The sequence below is a fragment of the Nicotiana attenuata genome, unplaced genomic scaffold (genome assembly GCF_001879085.1).
Source record: "Nicotiana attenuata strain UT unplaced genomic scaffold, NIATTr2, whole genome shotgun sequence".
Classification (NCBI taxonomy): Eukaryota; Viridiplantae; Streptophyta; class Magnoliopsida; order Solanales; family Solanaceae; genus Nicotiana; species Nicotiana attenuata.
Window position 1 is genome coordinate 130,345 of NW_017672842.1, and position 20,767 is coordinate 151,111.

Here is a 20,767-nt window from a genome sequence, read left to right on the forward strand (position 1 = left end):
TCTTTGAACTGTACCAAAAGTTTGTCTTGCTAGTCTCTTATTTCATTCTTTTGAGCTTTCTACCTGTAGTGTATGATGACATTTTTATGCTTCTGCTGCTACAGTTTCTAAGTCTTTGCATTGGTTCTATCTAAGGATAGCTTCTATTTCTAGCTCCGCAATTTTTTGATGTCATTAGACTCTTACTCTGCGCAGATTTCATATGTATTAATCATATGTGAGGCCGAAGAGTTTTGCGACCTCGTGAATAGCGAATCATTGACGAGTCACGTTTCCCGTGTTCAACGCCTTTATCCTCTTCATACAGTTTGTTATCTCATAAACAAACTTATGGCATACATCAACAAAAGGTTGACGATACTTGTTTTTGTCATCCAACTTTTTTTCAATTCTAAGAGGCAAACAATTTGTGAAGAAAGAGAAGAGACGAGACAAGACAGAGATATAAAGCCCTGCACACGTTGAAAAATTCTGCTTTTCCTTTTTGCTGACAGTTCTTCATATTTGTATCCTATAAGGGTCTGAACTAAAATAATACCTGAAATATAGCTGAACATGCAATAAACTCCTACATGAAAATGTGCACCAACATTTTTGGAGATGTCTCATAGTTCACCTGGTTCATGCAACCAACTATTCTGGATGACTTAGAGAAGACATGCTTGCTAGATTAATGTTTCTTGAACATGCTCCATTTGATGTGCATTGGACAAAGGTACTACCGAATGTATTCCTGCAAAAGGTATCACAATCCATGCTTAGAATAATTTCGCCGTAGACCTGATATTAGCAAATTAATGTGTCCAATTTAAGTTTTTAGACGAGGTGGTCACACAACTCAACATGGTATTGGAGCAGGCAAAGGTCTTGGTTTCGAGTATCACCCATTATCAAATAGAATTTTCATGTGCCTGGTTCAAGAAAAAGATTCAAGCACGCATGTGAGGGTGAGTGCGCAGACCTAATGTAAGTAAATAAATGTGTCTTCTCTCCTCTCTTATTCCTGAAGCTTTTAGAGAGGCACTGACAATTCACCTTATTCAACTAGCATCTAAAGTTTTGATTCAGTTTGGAAGTGTTGAGATGAATGAGTAGTCATTTGAACTGTAGTGTAACCTTTTCATATGCTAATGCTTTCAGTGAAATTCTGATCATCTGCCATCTTGCATTTCAACTTATCATGCTTAAGAGCTACTATGAAGGAACTTCATTCATATCTATCATCTATAATCATCTGTGACAAATTAAACTGGGATGCTTGTTTAATGACTGATAATTGTTACTGCATTGGTGATAGGGAACAAGGTCAATACAAGGACCCTGCCAATCATATTGGTTGAAAACGGCCACCTATAGAGGAGGTTGTTGCAATACTTGTTCTTGTAATTATTGGATATTTTTAATTGTCTGATTCATGTAAGCTTGGAATTCTGGTGGTATTCCTTGGGTGTTGAGTTCCTCCTCCTCTTTTTGGGCAGGTTCTATCCAAGTTAACAATTAATTTCATTAAGGTGCATTCAAGACATTGTGTTGATGAAGCTGAATTAGCTGAACATGTAGCTGGACTGACTTACAGCTTAGCTTCTTGCCAATTTAGGTATGTCAAAGTCTTATCTCAGTGAACTCGAATTCTTGGACAATGCAACAGATGCCAATATGCGAACATCTATATAATATCAATTTGTCAGGCTTGTAAGTAATTTGACCATAAAATTTGGGCCAGTTTATTTTGAAATACCTAACTGAAATGTGAATTCGTGAGTCCTTGTATTACTATCTTTTGTCTGCTATACATTTCCGAATTAGGAAGGCCAACCTCTTTTTTAGAATGTTGTTTTCGGAAGGAAAGTTTTCTGCTCATATTTTTTTCATTTCTTTTTGGGTGGCGGGCGGTGGTACTGGGAGTTTACTTGTTCACCTCTACTTACGTAAATATTGTGGAAATGAGACACTAAGCTGCAACAAGAGGAGCTACAATCCCAGATTAGAAGCTCCGCTAAGAGTCCCTCAAAAAACAAAGGGTGAAAAGAGCTGCACTATCAAGATTTTAGTTACAATAAACAGCTGATTTGGTTTAACTGAAACCAAATCAACTGTTTAACTGAAACCAGCACTATCAAGATTTTAGTTAGCAGGCTGGCAGAAACGGTACTTGTCAAAAGGCGGTAAGGAAGTGCTTATTAAAAGCATTTTATCAAGTATGTCCACCTATAACTTGTCCATGCTGCAAGCTCCCGTGAGCATCACAGAAAAATTGGAGCGGCTTCAAAGGAATTTTTATTTGGGATGCGGCGGATGGAACTAGAAAGTTTCATCTAATGAATTGGCAGATAGTTACTTCCCCAAAGAAGTGGGGTGGACTTGGAGTAAAGGATCTTAGGGTATTCAACAGAGCTTTGTTGGGGAAGTGGCTGTGGAGATTCGGGGTAGAAGAGCATGCTCTATGAAAGGAGGTTCATAGTAGAAAAGTACGATTCCACGGGAGGGGGTTGGAGGATCAAGGCAATCACAACACCTTTCGGGTGTGGCATGTGGAGTAGCATCATGAAGAATTGGGAAGCCTTCAGTGGCAACATCACTTATTACAGGGTGGGAGATGGAAGGAGAATCAACTTTTGAAATCATAGGTGGTGTGGAGAGGATGCTCTGAGGGTCTCCTTCCCCCACGTCTTCAGAGTTTCAAATCAGAAGGAATTGATGGTCCAACGTAAGGAGCATGAGGGGGGGGGGGGGGTATGGGACCTCTCATTTAGAAGGAACATGCAAGATTGGGAGATTGCGGAGCTCCAATATTTGTTGACACTGCTATATGGGCAAGACAGGCCCCAGCCATCTTGTGATTCTTGGAGATTGGGTTAGCGTGGTGATGGATTGTTCACCGTAAAATCCTTTTACCAGAGTATGTTGGTGAGAGAGGAGGCCACTTTTCCATACTCGATCTGGATTCCTAAGACGCCCACGAAGGTGTGCTTTTTTGCATGGCTAGCGGCGAGGGGAGTGATTTTGACCGCTGAAAATCTGCGAAAGAGAGGAATTACACTTGTTAGTTGGTGCTACATGTGTAAAAGCTCAGGGGAAGAAGTTGATCATCTTTTGTTGCATTGCCCTGTGTCTCAGCTTCGTGGAGGGCAATCCTGAATCTTTTTGGTGTTCAATGGGTGATGCCAAGCACTGTAAAGGAAATGTAATATAGCTGGGCCGATTTTCATAGAAGAAGAAAGCAAAAGGCATGGAAGTTCGCCCCGTTAGCTCTCATGTGGATAGTTTGGGGGAAGAGAAATAGGAGAGCTTTAGAGGGGATTGAGTCTCCTTTTTCACATCTTAAGAATAATCTTTTATCTTTGATCGCTTTTTGGTTCACTCATAAAGCCCCTCTTGTATAGAAGATTGTGCGTCTTTTGTGGAGAATCATGTTATGATGTAAATTCTCTATTTTTTGGTATACTTCCTGTATACGGGAGTTCTCTCCCTTTTGATTAATACAATTTACCTTATCAAGAGAAGAAAAAAAGAAAGATAAAAATTGAGCTACTTAATTAGTTAATTCATGGAATTAGTTTCTGATTGAGTTGGAGTCGAACATCGTTCAGCTAAATATCTACTAGTATTCTGTATTTGACTGACTCATTAGATTATGGTAATAGACTATTTCACATTCAGGAGTGAGCAAACGTAAACCAGGAAGGAAGAATGCCACGCTTCATAAGAAAATAAACTCAATGTAATTTTACGTATAACTCATACAACATTCACTCTGCATTATATATGTAATCACTACATAACTAATAAGCATTTGATTTTCGGTATATAGCTATGCAATATATAGCTGATGCAGCCTTTTCTTTTTGGTATTAAACTTTGTGTTATTACTACTAATTAACTTATGCAAACATCTATATATTGTTCCAGGGGAGGTAAATCTGGAACAAAAATAATATTAGCAGTACCTGGATAAAGTTTATGCAACTACAAAAGCCGTTAAAGTAGGCAATCCCCGCATGACTATTTCTGTACTATTATTCGTCGTATAATAATCCCTACATTATTATTCACTGGATAACAATTCTTTCATTATTTATTAATCGAATAACAATCCCTTTATTATGATCCTTGCATAGAGAATCCTCGGATCAAATGACCCCTTTGCTCAATGCTTCATATTCTGGGAATTGAATTTCATGTTTTTTGTGTATTCGCTAGTTTTAATGTATTAACTAGCACACTGACCTACATTAGAGTCATTATTTTTCCCACTCTTCAAACTTTGGGCTGAGACTGTTCTTATATTAAAAGAATTCAACTTGTGCTCAAAGAGTCTTAATAGTTATCACAAGGTAGACTGGCAGAGTCAGGGCTTGGTGTTGCTCTCGGCTGTATCTTCACAATAGTAATATTCTCTAGGATAATTAGTATCTCCAACTTGTATTCAAATTAAAAGTTTTGAGTATGTTATTGAGGAGTAAAGGGTGGCCGGTAACTGAAGGAGTTTTTCAAAGAAAAATACTTTTGAAGTTTATTAGGGAAGGCTATCAAGTCACGGTTCATCTCCTAGGGACCTCCACCATTAATGGAATATGGTCACAGAGAGTCTTGTACTTTGACCTTTGTTGAATTGGGAAAAGTTGTTTTTATGTCTTTTCTGATCTTTTTCAAATGAGAATGTGATGCTTGAGGCATAATATCTTCAGTATGCAAGATGCCTATAGACTTCCTTCTTTGGGCTACCTGCCTATATTATATAGAGACGAAAAAGATGTTAATGTATCCTTCTACCGTTTTGTATGTCTAAGATGTTCATGATCTTTTGTTCTACAGAAACAAGTTAACAGGGCTATCTGTTAATACAAATGGTTCTCTAATTCCCAAGAGTTGCGTTGACAAGGACATGATAAAAAAGAGCCCGTGGTAAGTGCTTGTGCTGTTTTTAACTTTTTACGTTTGGAATTCCTCAATGGCCAGCAAATGTGATGGTCAAAAGCTGCATAAAGTTTTCTGATAACGTACTCCTGAGGCTGTGATTACTATTTTGGCTCAAATTGTTCTCTTACCAAATACCAATAAACTTCTTTATATTTTTGGATAAAGTAATAAATTTCATTAAAAGAGGGTAAAAAACACCTATATACAAGAATTATACCAAAATATAGAAAACCTTACAACAAGATGCGGTTTTCTTCCAAAGACACCCAATCTTCTATGCATATAGGAACATCATAGGTGCACCAAAAAGAAATAAGGGATAAGACTCTAATGCTCAAGTGTGCAAAATCCTTCTCTGTTCCATCAAAAGCTCTCCTGTATCTCTCTCTCTCCCCATATGATGCACATAAGTGCTAGAGAAGCCACATCTCATGTCCTGTTTCTTCTCTTCCGTATTCTGTAGGTCTAACTAAACATTGTTTCTTTCACCGTGCTTGGCATCACTCACTGGAGTTCGAAGAACTATCTCTGGGTTTCCCTGCACAAACAGGACGCTATCCGACAATGTAAAAAGGAAGTGATTCACATCTGCTCCTGAGTTTTTGCACATGAAACACCAATTGACACATGTAATCTTCCTCTTCCTCATATTCTCTGTCGTCCAGATCACCCCCTCGCAGCTAGCCAAATGAATAAACACACTTTTCTAAGTGCCCTAGGGACCCATACAGAGATGTGAGAAAGCTGACTCTTCCCTAGACAGAAGCTCTTTGTGAAGCAACTTGACCGAATTTGGAATTCTGCAACCTCTCAATTCTGTAAGTTCCTCCTAAACCTCAAATCCTAATACACCTGATTGATTGGCAAATCCTTTTGGCATGGGGCTCTATACATATCTGGAAATGTGATTCTCAAAATGTTCTCCCCGCACCACTTATGTCTCCCAAAACTTATCCTACTCCCATTACCCACTGTCGATGATATGTTTCATTAAACTCTTCCCAACCCTTCAATATATTTCTCTATAGCCTGCACCCATAAGGAAGTGATTCATTCTTGGTTCTCCAACCTCTTCTAAAACCCCATACTTCTCCGCAATCACCTCATTTTAAAAGGCATTCTCCTCTACCCCGAATCTCCATAACCGGTTTCTCAGTAATGCCTTATTAAAAAAGTTAGATCTTTAATCCCAATTTCGCTCCAACACTTTGGCATTGTGACAGTCTCCCAATTTACCAAGTGAAACTTTCCCCATTTGAACCATCCCATAGAAAATCTCTCTGCATCTTTTCCAAACTTCATTGTATCACAGCCTGGAGCGTGTAACAAGAACCTGAATTATACGGGGATACTTGATTTTATACTTTTGATCAATACTTCCTTCTCCCTCTGAATAAGTACCTTTTTTGTCAACCTGCTAGCCTCTTTTCTACCCTTCCAATCACCGGGTTCCAAACAGTATGGTCTCTCTGCTCCTAGCGGTTAACCAAGAAAAGTTGTAGAAAGTGCTTGGACCTTGCACTTCGACACTTGTGCTTAGACCTCAATATTGCCCAGAGAAACCTTCTAATTGAATGTTTTCTTCATGTTGCTAAGCCCTTGCAGTAATCTTTTAGAGATTATTAAAGCAAAGCAAGATCATTCTTATATGCAGGAAACGTGTTCCAAGTTAGTTTGTCAAATTCTGCAAATTTGTGTTATTTCTCTATCTTTGAGTTATAAGTCGCATTTTTTTCTCTTTTTCTATGTACTTATTCTATCACCAGTCTTGTAAACTTAGAGAGATATTTATCCTTTACTGCTGATATTTTATCTCGTCTTCTCTGCCGCGCGCATTCGACTCCAAAGGACGGAGAGTTATGATCACCTTTTAGCTAGTTGCCTTGGTGCTTCTTTTAGGGCTGAAGTTTCAAAATGGTTAATTCTATGTTAGTGGGTAAAAGAAAACTACCATCACTCAAACCATGAGGCTTACCAATTTTTACACGTGTTTACTACTTTTCCCGTTTTGCTGTCTTTGATGCTGCATTTGTTTTGGGTACTGCATTATTATTTGATGAATTGTCCTCTCATGCAGGTTGAAAGCATTGGTGGCTACTCCAAAGGTTCAGCCTCTATTTGCCATTGCCATGTGGAAGAAATATCCCACAATGAAATCTCTTTTGCATGTTAACATGGATCCAAGTAAATCGGTAGGCGATAAAATTTCCTTCATTTTCCCAGGCTTCAATGCTGGTTAATTAAACTTTTACCTCAGATATTACGTTTAGCTGTCTTTACATTTGTGTTTAGTACGTAGTTCTTTTTTCTTAAACTAATAATATTAGGTAGTACTTAGTAGTCAATTATTTAGTTTGAAGGGGATAAATATCCCACCCTTTTTCACCAGCATTGTTAACTTCAAATCAGATATCTGCTTTTGGAGATGTCGGCGAATAATGAAGACCTTTTCTAAAAGAGGGAAAACTTCAAAACTGCATTTGATTGTCATACATTCAGTTCATCTGTATAGAAACATGTTCGCTTGCTTTGTAGTACTTATTAGTCTCTTAAACAAATAATAGTGAAGGGTGATCTGATTTTGACACATATCATACCTTAAATATTTCGATCCTTTGGGAGTAACATGAGTTCCTGACATATTTTCACTTGAAAAATTCTGCTGAAAGATTTGAAAGTCGAAAACATGTTGGGTGATGATAGAAAATTGGGAGAGATCTGTTCAAGGAGAGTATACAGAATATTGATGGCTCAATGTGGAAGCATCAAGACAGATGACATTGAGAGCGGAGCTGATTTCTTCAGCCACCATTCTGCTGAATAATTTTTTTTCTTTGTTGGGGTTATCAATTGTGACAAGGCTACTTTGCGTGCATCGACTAATTCACTGTTTAACTTATCTAGCCAACAAGCGCAGGTTGCCAAGGTAATCATGCCCATCAAGATTGGAGCAAATGGGCTACTGGTTGGAGCAAATCCCATCTAAGAATTCCCTTTCTAAAAAGAGAATTAGTATATTAATTGTATATATCCCTTTTTGAATTTTGGTTGCCGTAATAGTAGGTAAATAGTTGGTGTTAACTGCATTGAAATGATAGCTTAGCTGTTCTCTTTAATTGTTCTATTTTCTGAAAGTAGTCTCAGCATTTACCAAATATGTTTATTTTTCATTTAGTTGATTTTTCTCACATGGCTTCTCACTCTTTTTTCTTTTTGAGCCGAGCGTTTATTGGAAACAACCTCTACCTCGACAAGATAAGAGTAAGGTCTGCACACACTATCCTTTCAATATCTCCCATTATGAAAATATACTGGGTATGTTATTGTTGTTGTAGTTGATTAAATTTAAAAATTGCTAGTATTTGTTTAATCGGCTAGAAGTTCATTAAGATTATTTGTGATGTTTATTCCCCTTAATCATTGTTTTTGGTGTACCTAAGTAGCATAATTCGCAGTTTTGAGACCAAATCTGATACAACTTCCTAAAACAACAGATAACCTACACTGATATCAAAGCTAGTACTTGACTCTAATATTTTGTTTTTTCATAGCAGATATCCTTACTCCTGATTTGTTGTGACAGTGGTTGGTTTATGTTGATTGTCAAAAGTCCCACATCGTGGGTGACAATTTGGGTTGGGAATTTTTCCCTATAAAAGGAGGCCTAATGCTTAGGATTTAAACACACCTCTCATTTGCCTTCTCATCTTTTTAAGGCATTTGTATCTTCTCTCTTTAGTATTATTTCACTTGTATTTTTGGAGTGGAATAAAATATTGGTTGTGTCCGAGGAAGTAGGCAAAATTAGCCGAACCTCGTAAAATTTGGTGTTCCTTTTATTGTTGTCTTATTGTCTTATTTATTATTTAGTGGCTGTCATAATTTTGGTATAGTAGTTGTGACTTATTCACACTATATACATTTGGCTTCCGCAACAATTGGTATCAGAGCCAAGGTTCTATCTAAGTATGCTCTGTGGTTGCAGCATAGTCTGATCTTCCACATCAGAAAAGATTAATCTTGGTAACTGAGTCAAGGTTCTGTCTGAGTATGCTCTGTGGTTGTAGCTTAGTCTGATCTTCCACACCAGAAAGGAAATAATCTTGATTTGTGTCGTCAGCTATTAAATAATGTTTGTGTCAAAGATGGGAGACAATAAACAAGAAGAATCTACATCAAGTGTCAACAATACGTCATCATTGGCATCTTCGCTTATGACAAGAATTGTGTCAAATGCGAAATTTGCGGTAGAAATTTTTGACGGGTCAGGACATTTTGGGATGTGGCAAGGCGAGGTTCTAGATATCCTTTTTCAGCAAAGGCTTGATCTTGCCATTGAAGAAAAAAGACCAGATGTTATTGGAGAAGAAGATTGGAGAATTATCAACCGTGTTGCTTGCGGTACCATTCGATCCTACCTTGCTAGAGAGCAGAAATATCCATACACAAAGGAAACTTCTGCAAGTAAATTATGGAAAACACTGGAGGATAAATTTTTGAAGAAAAACAGTCAAAATAAATTATACATGAAGAAGAGACTGTTTCGCTTCACCTATGTTCCTGGTACCACGATGAATGAACATATCACCAGTTTCAATAAGTTGGTCAAAGAATTGCAAAATATGGATGCAACTTTTGGTGATGGTGACTTGGCCTTGATGTTGTTGGTGTCACTTCCTCATGAGTACGAGCACCTTGAAACTACTCTACTCCATGGGAATGACGAAATTTCTCTCAGAGAAGTTTGTTCGGCTTTGTACAGCTATGAACAAAGAAATGGAGAAAAACAGAAGGGCGGAGAAGGAGAAGCACTAGTTGTGAGGGGTCGTCCTCAAAATCAAACGAGGACAAAGAAAGGAAGATCCAAGTCAAGAATTAGACCCAGCAAAGATGAATGTGCCTTTTGTCAAGAAAAGGGGCACTGGAAGAAAGACTGTCCAAAGTTGAAGAATAAGGCCAAACATAACAATGGAAAGGCCATTATGGATTCAAATGTAGCTGATTGTGATGATTCAGACTTCTCATTAGTTACAACAGAGCCATCAACATCATCAGACATATAGTTGATGGACTCGGCTTGTAGCTATCATATGTGTCCCAACAGGGACTGGTTCGTGGATTTTCAAGAAGGAGAATATGGAGTCGTCCAAACAGCAGATAACAACCCTCTTACCTCATATGGCATTGGTTCAATACGATTAAGGAACCATGATGGAATGATCAGAACATTAACAGATGTTTGATATGTACCGTGTTTGAAGAAAAATTTCATCTCTGTGGGAGCCCTAGAATCAAAAGGGTTCAAAATCATTGCAGAAAATGGAGTGATGAGAGTATGCTCCGATGCACTAGTGGTAATCAAGGCCAATCGGAAGAACAATAACATGTACCGTTATCGCGGTAGTACAGTTATTGGGACAACAACAGTGACATCCAGTGACGAAAAAGAGGCATAATCAACCAGGCTATGGCACATGCAGTTGGGACATGCTGGAGGAAAATCCTTGAAAACTCTATCAGATCAAGGATTATTAAAAGGAGTAAAAACTTGCAACTTGGAGTTTTGCGAGCATTGTGTCAAAGGGAAACAGACAAGGGTTAAAATTTGGTACAGCGATCCATAATGATAAAGGCATTTTGGATTATGTACACTTTGATGTTTGTGGTCCTTCCAAAATACCTTCATTGGGTGGGAAGCACTATTTTGTAACCTTTGTTGGTAATTTTTCCCGAAGAGTGTGAGTGTATACAATGAAGAGGAAAGATGAAGTGTTGGAAATTTTTCTCAAATGGAAGACGATGGTGGAGAATCAAACAGGCAGGAGGATCAAGTGTATTCGCACAGACAATGGAGGTGAATACAAAAATGATCATTTTAATAAGGTCTGTGAAAATGATGGCATCGTCCGACACTTCACTGTCATACATACACCACAACAGAATGGAGTGGCAGAACGTATGAACCGGACCTTGCTGGAGAAGGTACGGTGTATGTTGTCCAATGCTGGCTTGGGCAAAGAATTTTGGGCTGAGGCAATTACATATGCATGCCACCTCATTAATCGTCTACCATCTGCTGCTATTGATGGCAAGACACCATTTGATAAACGGAAAAGGCCTAAAAATGCCACTCAACTTTCAGAAATGGTCTATCCATGCCATCCGTTAAAAAAATGCTATTTCCATGCCACTGCCGTTACAGAAATGGCTCATCTATGCCATTATTAAACTAACAGCTCAATTTTTTTTTTTAAATTTTTTTAACACTAACATTTTCACGTGTAATGTCTTCATTGGTCCGAATTAACCCATGCCCAACTTAATTTTAACCTCGGTTAGGTCGATTAACCCAAACCCACCCGGTTAAGTTTTTACCCAAATAATCAACTCAACCCAAAACCAAACCGAACCCTTCCATATCCCCCCTCTCCGGTCATCTTCCCCAAATCAAAAATTGGTCTTTCGTGTCTTGGCCCTTTCCACCATTTTTCTCAAAGAAGCCGCTGCTTATGGTCTCTGCCTTGCTGAAATTGGTGAGATGATGAGCAGGGAATTCCGTAGTGGGGAGGAGGAACCAAGTGAGCTTGAAGTTGTTTGCTTGGAGGCAAGAAGGCTAATTGCTGAGAGGGAGATTATTTCTCCCAAGTCTGAAGTGGATGAGGAGTTTCAATTTGACATAGATTGCAAAGATGCTGGATACGATTATAGTCCCAAATTGATTTCTCAGGACTTCATAAACCGAAACCCATTTCATTTTCCAATTAGAGGAAATGGCTACTTCCCACTCTCTAAACTATATGAAAGGATTTAATGGAGCTAGGGTTACAATTTCAGAAAGATAATGAAGAAATTGGATTTAATGGAGGTTTTAGGGTTGCTGATTTGGGAAAGACGGCTGGAGAGTGAAGGGGATTTGGTTTTGTTTTAACCGGGTTGGTTTTGGGTAGATGGACCTAACCAAGGTTAGACTTATGTGGGGCATGAGTTAATTCGGACCAATAATGACAGGACACGTGGAAATTCAAGTCTTATAAATATTTTTAAAAAAAATTCCAGCCGTTAGTCAAATAATGGCATGGATGGGCCATTTCTGTAACGGCAGTGGCATGAAAATAGCATTTTTTTAACGGATGGCATGGATAGACCATTTCTGAAAGTTGAGTGGCATTTTTAGGCCTTTTCCGTTTAAAAAATGGTATGGAAATCTTGCTGTAGATTATGACTCTTTACACGTGTTTGGCTCAACTGCATATTATCATGTGACAGAGTCAAAATTGGATCCAAGGGCAAAGAAGGATATTTTTATGGGGATTACTTCTGGAGTCAAAGGATACCGATTATGGTGTTCTATGACAAAGAAAGTAATATTCAGCAGGGATGTTACCTTCGATGAATCTACTATGGTAAATAAGGTAACAAATGAAGATACCAAACAAGATGATGGTGCTTCTAAGCAGGTGGAGTTTGAGGGAAAATTTATTTTTCCTACACAAGAAGCAAAGGAGGAAACAAATGAAGATCATCTTCTGGAAGAAGAGCCAGTTGAGAGGGAGGTTCCAACTCAGGAACCTCAACAACAACTTGAATCAATAGCAACCAGCAGGCCAAACAGGACAATAACAAAACCTGTTCGTCTGATAGAGACGGTGGCTTGTGCTGCCTCAATTGTAGCTGATGATGTTCCTACCACTTATAAAGACGCAGTACAAAGTTCAGAAGAAGATAAGTGGAGGATTGCCATGAATGATGAAATACAATCCCTTCATCAGAATCATACATGGAGATTGGCCAATCTCCCGAAGGGCAAGAAAGCAATTGGGTGCAAGTGGGTTTACGCAAAGAAGGAAGGATTTCCTAACCAAGTAGATGTTCGCTACAAAGCAAGATTGGTGGCCAAAGGATATGCTCAAAAGGAGGGAATTTATTACAATGAAGTATTTTCTCCAGTTGTAAAATATTCCTCCATTAGAATTATGTTGGCTTTGGTAGCACAGCTGGATTTGGATCTAATTCATATGGATGTAAAAACTGCGTTTTTACATGGAAACTTGGAGGAGGAAATCTACATGACTCAGCCAGAAGGATTCAAAGTTGCTGGAAAAGAAAATATGGTATGCAAACTTGAAAAATCATTGTACGGATTGAAACAAGCGATTTGACAAGTTTATGTTGCGGCAAGGGTACAAGAGAAGCAAATACGATCATTGTGTGTATTTGCGCAAGCTTGAGGATAATTATATCTTCTCCTATATGTTGATGATAGGTTGATAGCTTCCAAGAATTCGGAAGAAATTGATAAGTTGAAGATTCAAAGAAAATTGAATATGTGAAATTGATAAGAGATAGATGTTCAAAGAAACTCTGTTTATTTCAGAAAGAATATTTGAAGAGAGTACTACAACGCTTTGGCATAGATGAAAGGACTAAGCCAGTTAGTACTCCACTTGCTCCCTATTTTAAGCTAAGTACTATTATGTCGCCAAAAGATGAAGCTGAACGTGAGTATATGTCAAGGGTACCATATGCAAATGCTGTTGGTGTATGCAATGGTCTGTACGAGACTGGACATTTCACAAGTTGTTGGAGTTATTAGCAGATATATGCATAATCCAGGAAAGGAGCATTGGCAAGCTGTGAAGTGGATTCTACGGTATATTCATAATACTGTAGATGTTGGGTTAGTTTTTGAGCAGGAAGGCAATCAGTCTGTAGTTTGATATTGTGACTCAGATTTTGCGGGTGATCTGGACAAACGAAGATCAACTACTGGTTATGTGTTTACTTTTGCAAAGGCACCAGTTAGTTGGAAGTCTACTTTGCAGTTAACAGTTGCTTTGTTTACAACAGAGGCTGTGAAGGAGGCAATTTGGCTTGAGAGGTTGCTAAAAGAGCTTGGTGTTGGACAAAAAAGTATCACAAATTTTTGTGATAGTCAAAGTATTATTCAATTAGCGAAGAACCAAGTTTATCATACAAGGACGAAGCACATTGATGTTCGGTATCATTTCGTACGAGAAATCATTGAAGAAGGTGGAGTCACGTTGAAGAAAATTCATACTACAGAGAATCCTGCTGATATGCTGACAAAAGTGGTGACTGCGATCAAGTTTCAACATTGTATGGATTTGATCAACATGGTTGAAGACTGAAGATTGAAGATGAAGACACAACCAAAATTTGCTATTGAGAGAAAATTAAAGTGTGGAATTTTGCCAAGGTGGAGATTTGTTGATTGTCAAAAGTCCCACATCGGTGGGTGACAATTTGGGTTGGGAATTTTTCCCTATAAAAGGAGGCCTAATGCTTAGGATTTAGACACACCTCTCATTTGCCTTCTCATCTTCTTAAGGCATTTGTATCTTCTCTCTTTAGTATTATTTCACTTGTATTTTTGGAGTGGAATAAAATATTGGTTGTGTCCGAGAAAGTAGGCAAAATTAGCCGAACCTCGTAAATTCTGGTGTTCCTTTTATTGTTGTCTTATTGTCTTATTTATTATTTAGTGGTTGTCATAATTTTGGTATAGTAATTGTGACTTATTCACCCTATATACATTTGGCTTCCGCAGCAGTTTATATATAAAGCTCGTTCAAGTATATTTCCCCTACCCTCCCCCTAATTCACACCCCTCAACAAAAGTCTATAAATATCAAGATTTAGATGCACCCTCCTAAACGAATCATCTTTCTGGAAGTATTCTATTAGCAGCTTGTCAAAATATTTACCATCGAGATCGTCACCAACAATAGCACATGTGGGGGAGAATATGACTCCTTGCTGACAGGAGATTGCATATTTGCCCCTATCCAGTGTTCCAATGTTCATATTTGGGTTTAATTCGTAAAGTTGAATCTTTGAATATTCTAAACAATCGATAAATAGAATAGACAAATATTAAAGGTAATAGATCTAGGTAGAATTGTAAAAGTTAGAGGTTCCAATTAAGCTACGAGGGCTTGTTGCTCTCTTGTTTTGAATTCAAAACAATTAATCTCTTGTTTCAATATTGTAGGTAAAATTATTATAATATTCAAGTATAGCTATGAATGATAAATACAGTGTATACGTTTGCTGTGTGGCATAATTTTTCCTACTTTTTATGTATAAACTAGATGGATTATGGCTCGCGTTGCAGGCCCAATATTGTAATAGCTGGAATACTTATTCTTATTTTGATTGTTTAAATAATAGAGTTAATTACTCTTGATAACTTTTGTACTGATACTGGGCAGACAAATTTGCAGAACAACAAAAGAAGAGACCGAAAGATGTACATGGTAACAATTCATATATAAATACATTGCACACCAATTGCTTCATACTATATAGCACATACATTTAGGAAACGAAAAAAGTAATCCAAGTTGTAAAAAATTTAACAAAACATCGATTCAATGGGTGTTGTGTGCTCGTAAAATGACATAGAGTAATCTTTTTACATATATACAATCTACACAATAACAAGATAAGATGTGTTCCTGTACTGTAATTTTTTTTTTTGTAGTCTACAATAAAACTATTGGCACCTGAAGAAATTTTATGTTAAAACTATAATTGGCAAGCATGCTCTATGTTACAATCTCTTCATGCAAATTATCTGCATCTAACACAATTCACCTATAAATATTTTGTTCCACAAATTGAACTTCCAACAGAAATAATAATATAGTCGGTGATACTTTCTCATCTAAAATATGAATACTTCATCCACGAGACCATACAATCTCAACATCATTATTGTGTCCCTGCCAAAGAGACACATGTTAGCTGATTCCAAATTTAATTTCTTAGTAAAAAAATATTCATATTAAATATAGGTAAGTAACACGTGATAGAAAGACCACACTATAGCTCTGCTGCAATAGCAAGTAAGAATAAAATCATACAGTTAATATATGAAAAAATACAAGTTTATAGAGGCATAAGTAGGGGGAAAATGATAGAAGTTCCTTAAGTACTGCACTTGGAATTCTTGTTAATTAATCTTTTGCAGCTTTCCTAAACTAATAACCATGAAAATTAATACTACAATACACACCTTGAATTATTAGCTTAGCATGAACCCCACTTCTAACAAGAATAACCTGATGTATAACGGAGGTCTAATAATGCTTACCCACTTGATTTGTTCAAAATTGCTCAAATGACATTTCAATCAAGTAAAAGCAATCATTTTATATATCCAATTTACCTGTTACACTAATACCAACCAAACTACTTCACCCACTTCTCGTTTTCATTTTCAACTCAAAGAAACCAAATAAATAATTCAGCAGCAGCATTTGTTTCTCTTATTTTATTAGTATATTCAAGAAACAACATGAACAAATCCACAACATGCAACTATTTTCTACTACTCATATAATGCACCAAACATCTAGAATTCTACCAAATCAACAAACAATTCATCGCTCAACTTCCTGCGCAATGAATCTATTTTAAGATTTTATGTTTTTTTGTCCTAAAGGTAAATCACCAAGAGCTATAAGACACTATCAACCACATTTGAGCACCCCCAAAATGGTTGATTTATAATTTTTTGGGGGTCCTAAATTGTTTATCAGCTTACTTTAGAATATCAATACCTACCTTAAGCATAATAGATAGCACTTAATATTGTTGCGTGCTTAGTATCTTGATTAATACGTGAATATCATTTATGTAGGGGTTATGTTATATCTCTAACATATCCCTCATTTTGATTCATTGGTCAGTGCTGTCAATTCTACTACTACTGTCTTTTTTTCTCAAACAACAGATCTTACTTGGTCTTTCCTAAAGTTAAGGTCATTATTTCACAGCTGGTCAGGTAGTTCGATAATGTTAAAAAACTTAAATAATTCCATAAGTTCATGCAGCAAACGCTAAAATGGGTACACAATAGAAAATTCACAAAGAAGGCAGCGATACAAATTCAAATAAGCAAAGTAAGCAGTGGGAAGCAACATCTATATGGAATTTTCAACATTTTATTTTTTGGGTTTCCATCTTATTAGTTATCTTCAGATTAAGTTATCATGTCATCTTTTTGAATGTCTCCAAGTTTCAACTTCTTATCTTAAAAATATGCTTCCTCAAGAATGAGAAATAAGATGAGGAAAAATGACTAGAGGAACACGAAAAAAGTACCTTGTACTGGACGAAAAGAGACCACATACCTAATGCAAAAAACTACAGTGACAAACCTCTGCATCGCATAGAATGGAAGGTCCCCAACTTCTTCAAAAAATCCAACAAGCTTTTTCTAGAGTCTACCTTATATGCATTGTTTATGCAGAAAAATAGATTAACCAGTCGCTAAATTGACCGTGAGGCAATGTTACATCCTGATCCTCACATAAAATGAAACACAAAATAGAAATCAGCAGACAACACAAATAAATTCTTTGTATTATGAGACACAGTCTAAAAATGCCAAGATAATATATCTTGTTGCACGACTATCTGACATCAAAAGCATGAGATGGTATTGAAAATTGATATATAATGCATGGTCTTACAGTGAATTTGGATGTTTAAAAAATCAAACGCTTATAACTTAATCTGATCTAAAAGAGAATAAATCCAAAAATATACACATATTACCTAATGCATCTCTACACTTATATGAAGAGCAATTTGAAGGAGTTTAAAAATATTTAATTTGAAGACCACATCATTAAGGAAAAGTAGTTCCAATTCTTTTTCTTGTAGGGATAAAGCAGAAAACATACTTACTTTGTTTATTTTATTTAATACAAAGAGAACAATAAACCTCAAAAGACAACATCTATCTATATAGAATAGGAGAAGCAGAAACACTACATTAAGACAAGTGTCTTAACCACAAAAAGCCAAGTGGCATTGTTAAGACAAAATAAACTACTTTTCTAACTAACTTTTTTTTTAATTTTAAATTTTGAATTAATTAGTTACACTACTTGAATTAATAAATATAGATATCTTATAATTGTAAATACAACAACAACAACTATCCAGTAAAATCCCACCAAGTGGGGTCTGGGGAGGGTAATGTGTACGCAGACCTTACCCTTACCCCGATAGGGCAGAGACGCTGTTTCCGATAGACCCTCGGCTCAGATATCTTATAATTGTAAATAAAAAAAAACGAAAATACAAAAAAATATTTTACTCATTCAAATTGGAGTTTTAAAATTATTTTACAATAAGAAAACAAAAATAACAAAAAATAAAAAATTACCAATTCAAATTGGAGAGTAATTTCTTCCTAATATAGTTATATTTTCAGAATAAGAAAATATATACGTATGTTCTACTATAAGAGAAGTAGTATCATAATATTAAGCTAATTGATAAATTAATAAAAAGTCACATTAGTAAATGTATAGTTCTAAGTACTTGCTAATTTAATAAAGAATAAACAATTTATTTGTTCACTATAATGCTTTGTATCCTTTGATGTTTTATAGATTTTATTATATGTATGTACACTATATTAAATAATAAAATAATAACTAATATTTATTAATATAATATGATATATTAGATCATAATTTTATAAGATTAATATTCCGTCAAATTATCCGCGCATCGCGCGGGTTCTAATAGATAATAGAACAAAAAAGACCACATAATTTAATTACCGTGACAAAAAGTATAGACTTTACTGAATCTCAAAACATGGAGCAGCTTCAACATTAGCATATATTTCAGCACGAGTCAATGCAGCAAAAAAAAAGAAAGAGCATCCAAATACCTCGTAATATAGCGTTTGTGAGTATTGCTCAAAAGGGGGGAAATTCAATCTGAGAGTGAAAATATAGTATAAAATTGACGAAAAAAACATTCACATGTATGTAGAAAACCCAGTGTAAACATCCAGTCAGCATAAAATGAATTGCATAAAAAAACCCACCAAAATAAAGAGCTTACACTTTGGAAGATGAACGCCATAGGAAGAAGCTAGAATTTGAGATTCAAGAAAGAAACATACAGATATAGGAATAGAGAAAGAGAAGGCAAAATAGAGAATAGATAAAATGTCTAAAGCACTATCAATTTAAAATTAAATGACAAATAACAAACCCACAGACGATGGACGAAAAAACTGTAGAAGATTTTAGAGCCACAAAAAAAAAAAAGCCAAAAAAGGAGGGGTATGTGGTAATTCAATTTGGGGGCAAAGCCACACAATTTATACATACAAAATTAAATGGCAAAGTAAAATAGCATTTATGCCCTTGGTCGACCAACAAGCCTTTTATGACATGTCAGTACTTGATGCTCAAAGGGTTCGTTCAACAAGAAGGCAGATAAGTTTATGCCAAATTGGGAAACACAGAGTTGTATTCCAATTCTAATTAGAGATAAGGAAATGCGAATCCCTAAAAGAGGATACGAAGGATAAGAAAAGGTCAGAAAGGTCTAATGTTAATAGAAGACGATTGCAGCTAGAACTCATTAGCAATGGTGGATGATTAACAAAGTACAATATAGTGAAAGAAGCTTGCAGTAAGGAAGGACACGGCTATTATCAGATCAACAAAAATTAATAAAATTAGCTATGCTAAAATTACCACTTCGTCCTTGGTCGACCATCCAGGCTTTTCTATATAATAGAAAAATGATGGCACCAAAATAAAGGGTTCAGTGTTCAGTGCAGGGAACAAGAAAGGCCCACAAGTAAATGCAGGAACACCAATTTGTAGCCATCTTAAAAGAGGAATGCCCACTTACTGTTAGTTTTGTCTCGTTGAAAACCCATTGGGCCTCCATGGGCCCATTTTCCATGTCAAAGTCTCGTGATACAGGGCCCACAATACCTATGACGTTAAGTAAGTGGAGTTCAACGCACCTTGACAACCCCATTTTGCCATAGTTGGTGAGATGCGGGTTCGATCGGATCAAGTAACTTCTGTTCAAATCTAGTACTCCTTAATTATAAGAAATCTATTGAATATGATAAATTATTATTCTAAATTTCAGTAACTTAAAATGATAATATTTTCGAACTCATAAATTTTAAATCATTGCTCTGGCTTTATTGGTAATGACGTTCCAACAACTCCACTGTTTAATAAAAAACAAATAAAAGTATACAAAAAGGAAAACACAGAAAGAGAAAAAAAAAATAAAAGAGGAAAACGAGGAATATTCTACTCCACCTTTTATCCAGTTTGTCTGGATTTTAATTTTCACGAGACGGTTTTCTTTATTATTGTTTACCCTCGAATCCGGATAACAATTGAATTTATATGGGGTTTTAAGGATCCGTGAACTAAAAGATACAAAAGGTTTTTAGGTTGAGGAAAATAAAGATAAAGACTCAACAATTGCTGTTAAAGTAAATAATCGCAGAATATAATATTGCTTAGAACAATTGTGCTTGATGATCCACAAGAATTTAGAGAGATCCCCTTTTATACATTCTGATTAAGGGTAAAAATAAGGTAGGTAAATTGATTACATCGTGGATCCCTGTAATTACGCCTTAATGGCCTGAAGTGGTTGAGAAAATCACGTTTGGGCGAGATATCCGGCGACGCTTGGTTATCCGTTACGAGTCCGGCTTCCGACCTTGTGTGTTTCTCCATCCGGTGGTGACTCCTATCGAGCTCTGTAACGGTCTCGAAATGACTCGACCTCGGTTGTAGACGTGGCCGTCGTTCTACCTTGCATCCAGGTCGGGTTCGATGGCCCCGATTTGCTCCGGACCGGACCCAACCCGGTCGGGCTCAAGCAAAAAAGGGTATCACCCAATACAGATAGTCCCCTCGTTTATTAGAGAGTAATGATAATAAACGATATGACCGGTGACGTGATGCCCGTGACGTATGGCCATACGCCAGGTGAAAAAGCCATCGAGTGCTCTGACCACGCCTGCTGC

The 20,767-nt window shown here is 36.6% G+C and overlaps 1 long non-coding RNA gene and 1 pseudogene across 3 annotated transcripts; one reads left to right on the forward strand and one right to left on the reverse strand.

Annotated features, from left to right (window-relative positions):
* Positions 1-978: 978 nt before the first annotated feature.
* Positions 979-7,989, forward strand: LOC109214670 (annotated as a pseudogene).
* A 7,295-nt stretch (positions 7,990-15,284) lies between these two features.
* Positions 15,285-19,465, reverse strand: LOC109214671. 3 transcript variants are annotated; one of them, XR_002066220.1, is made up of 4 exons: positions 18,814-19,465; positions 18,638-18,686; positions 17,079-17,246; positions 15,285-15,665 (listed from the first exon to the last, which is right to left on the reverse strand). It is a non-coding gene; the product is annotated as an uncharacterized LOC109214671 (long non-coding RNA). The 3 variants fall into 3 exon arrangements; XR_002066221.1 differs by lacking the exon at positions 18,638-18,686 and having other exon boundaries at positions 18,814-19,463; XR_002066219.1 differs by lacking the exon at positions 18,814-19,465 and having other exon boundaries at positions 18,638-18,806.
* Positions 19,466-20,767: the final 1,302 nt, after the last annotated feature.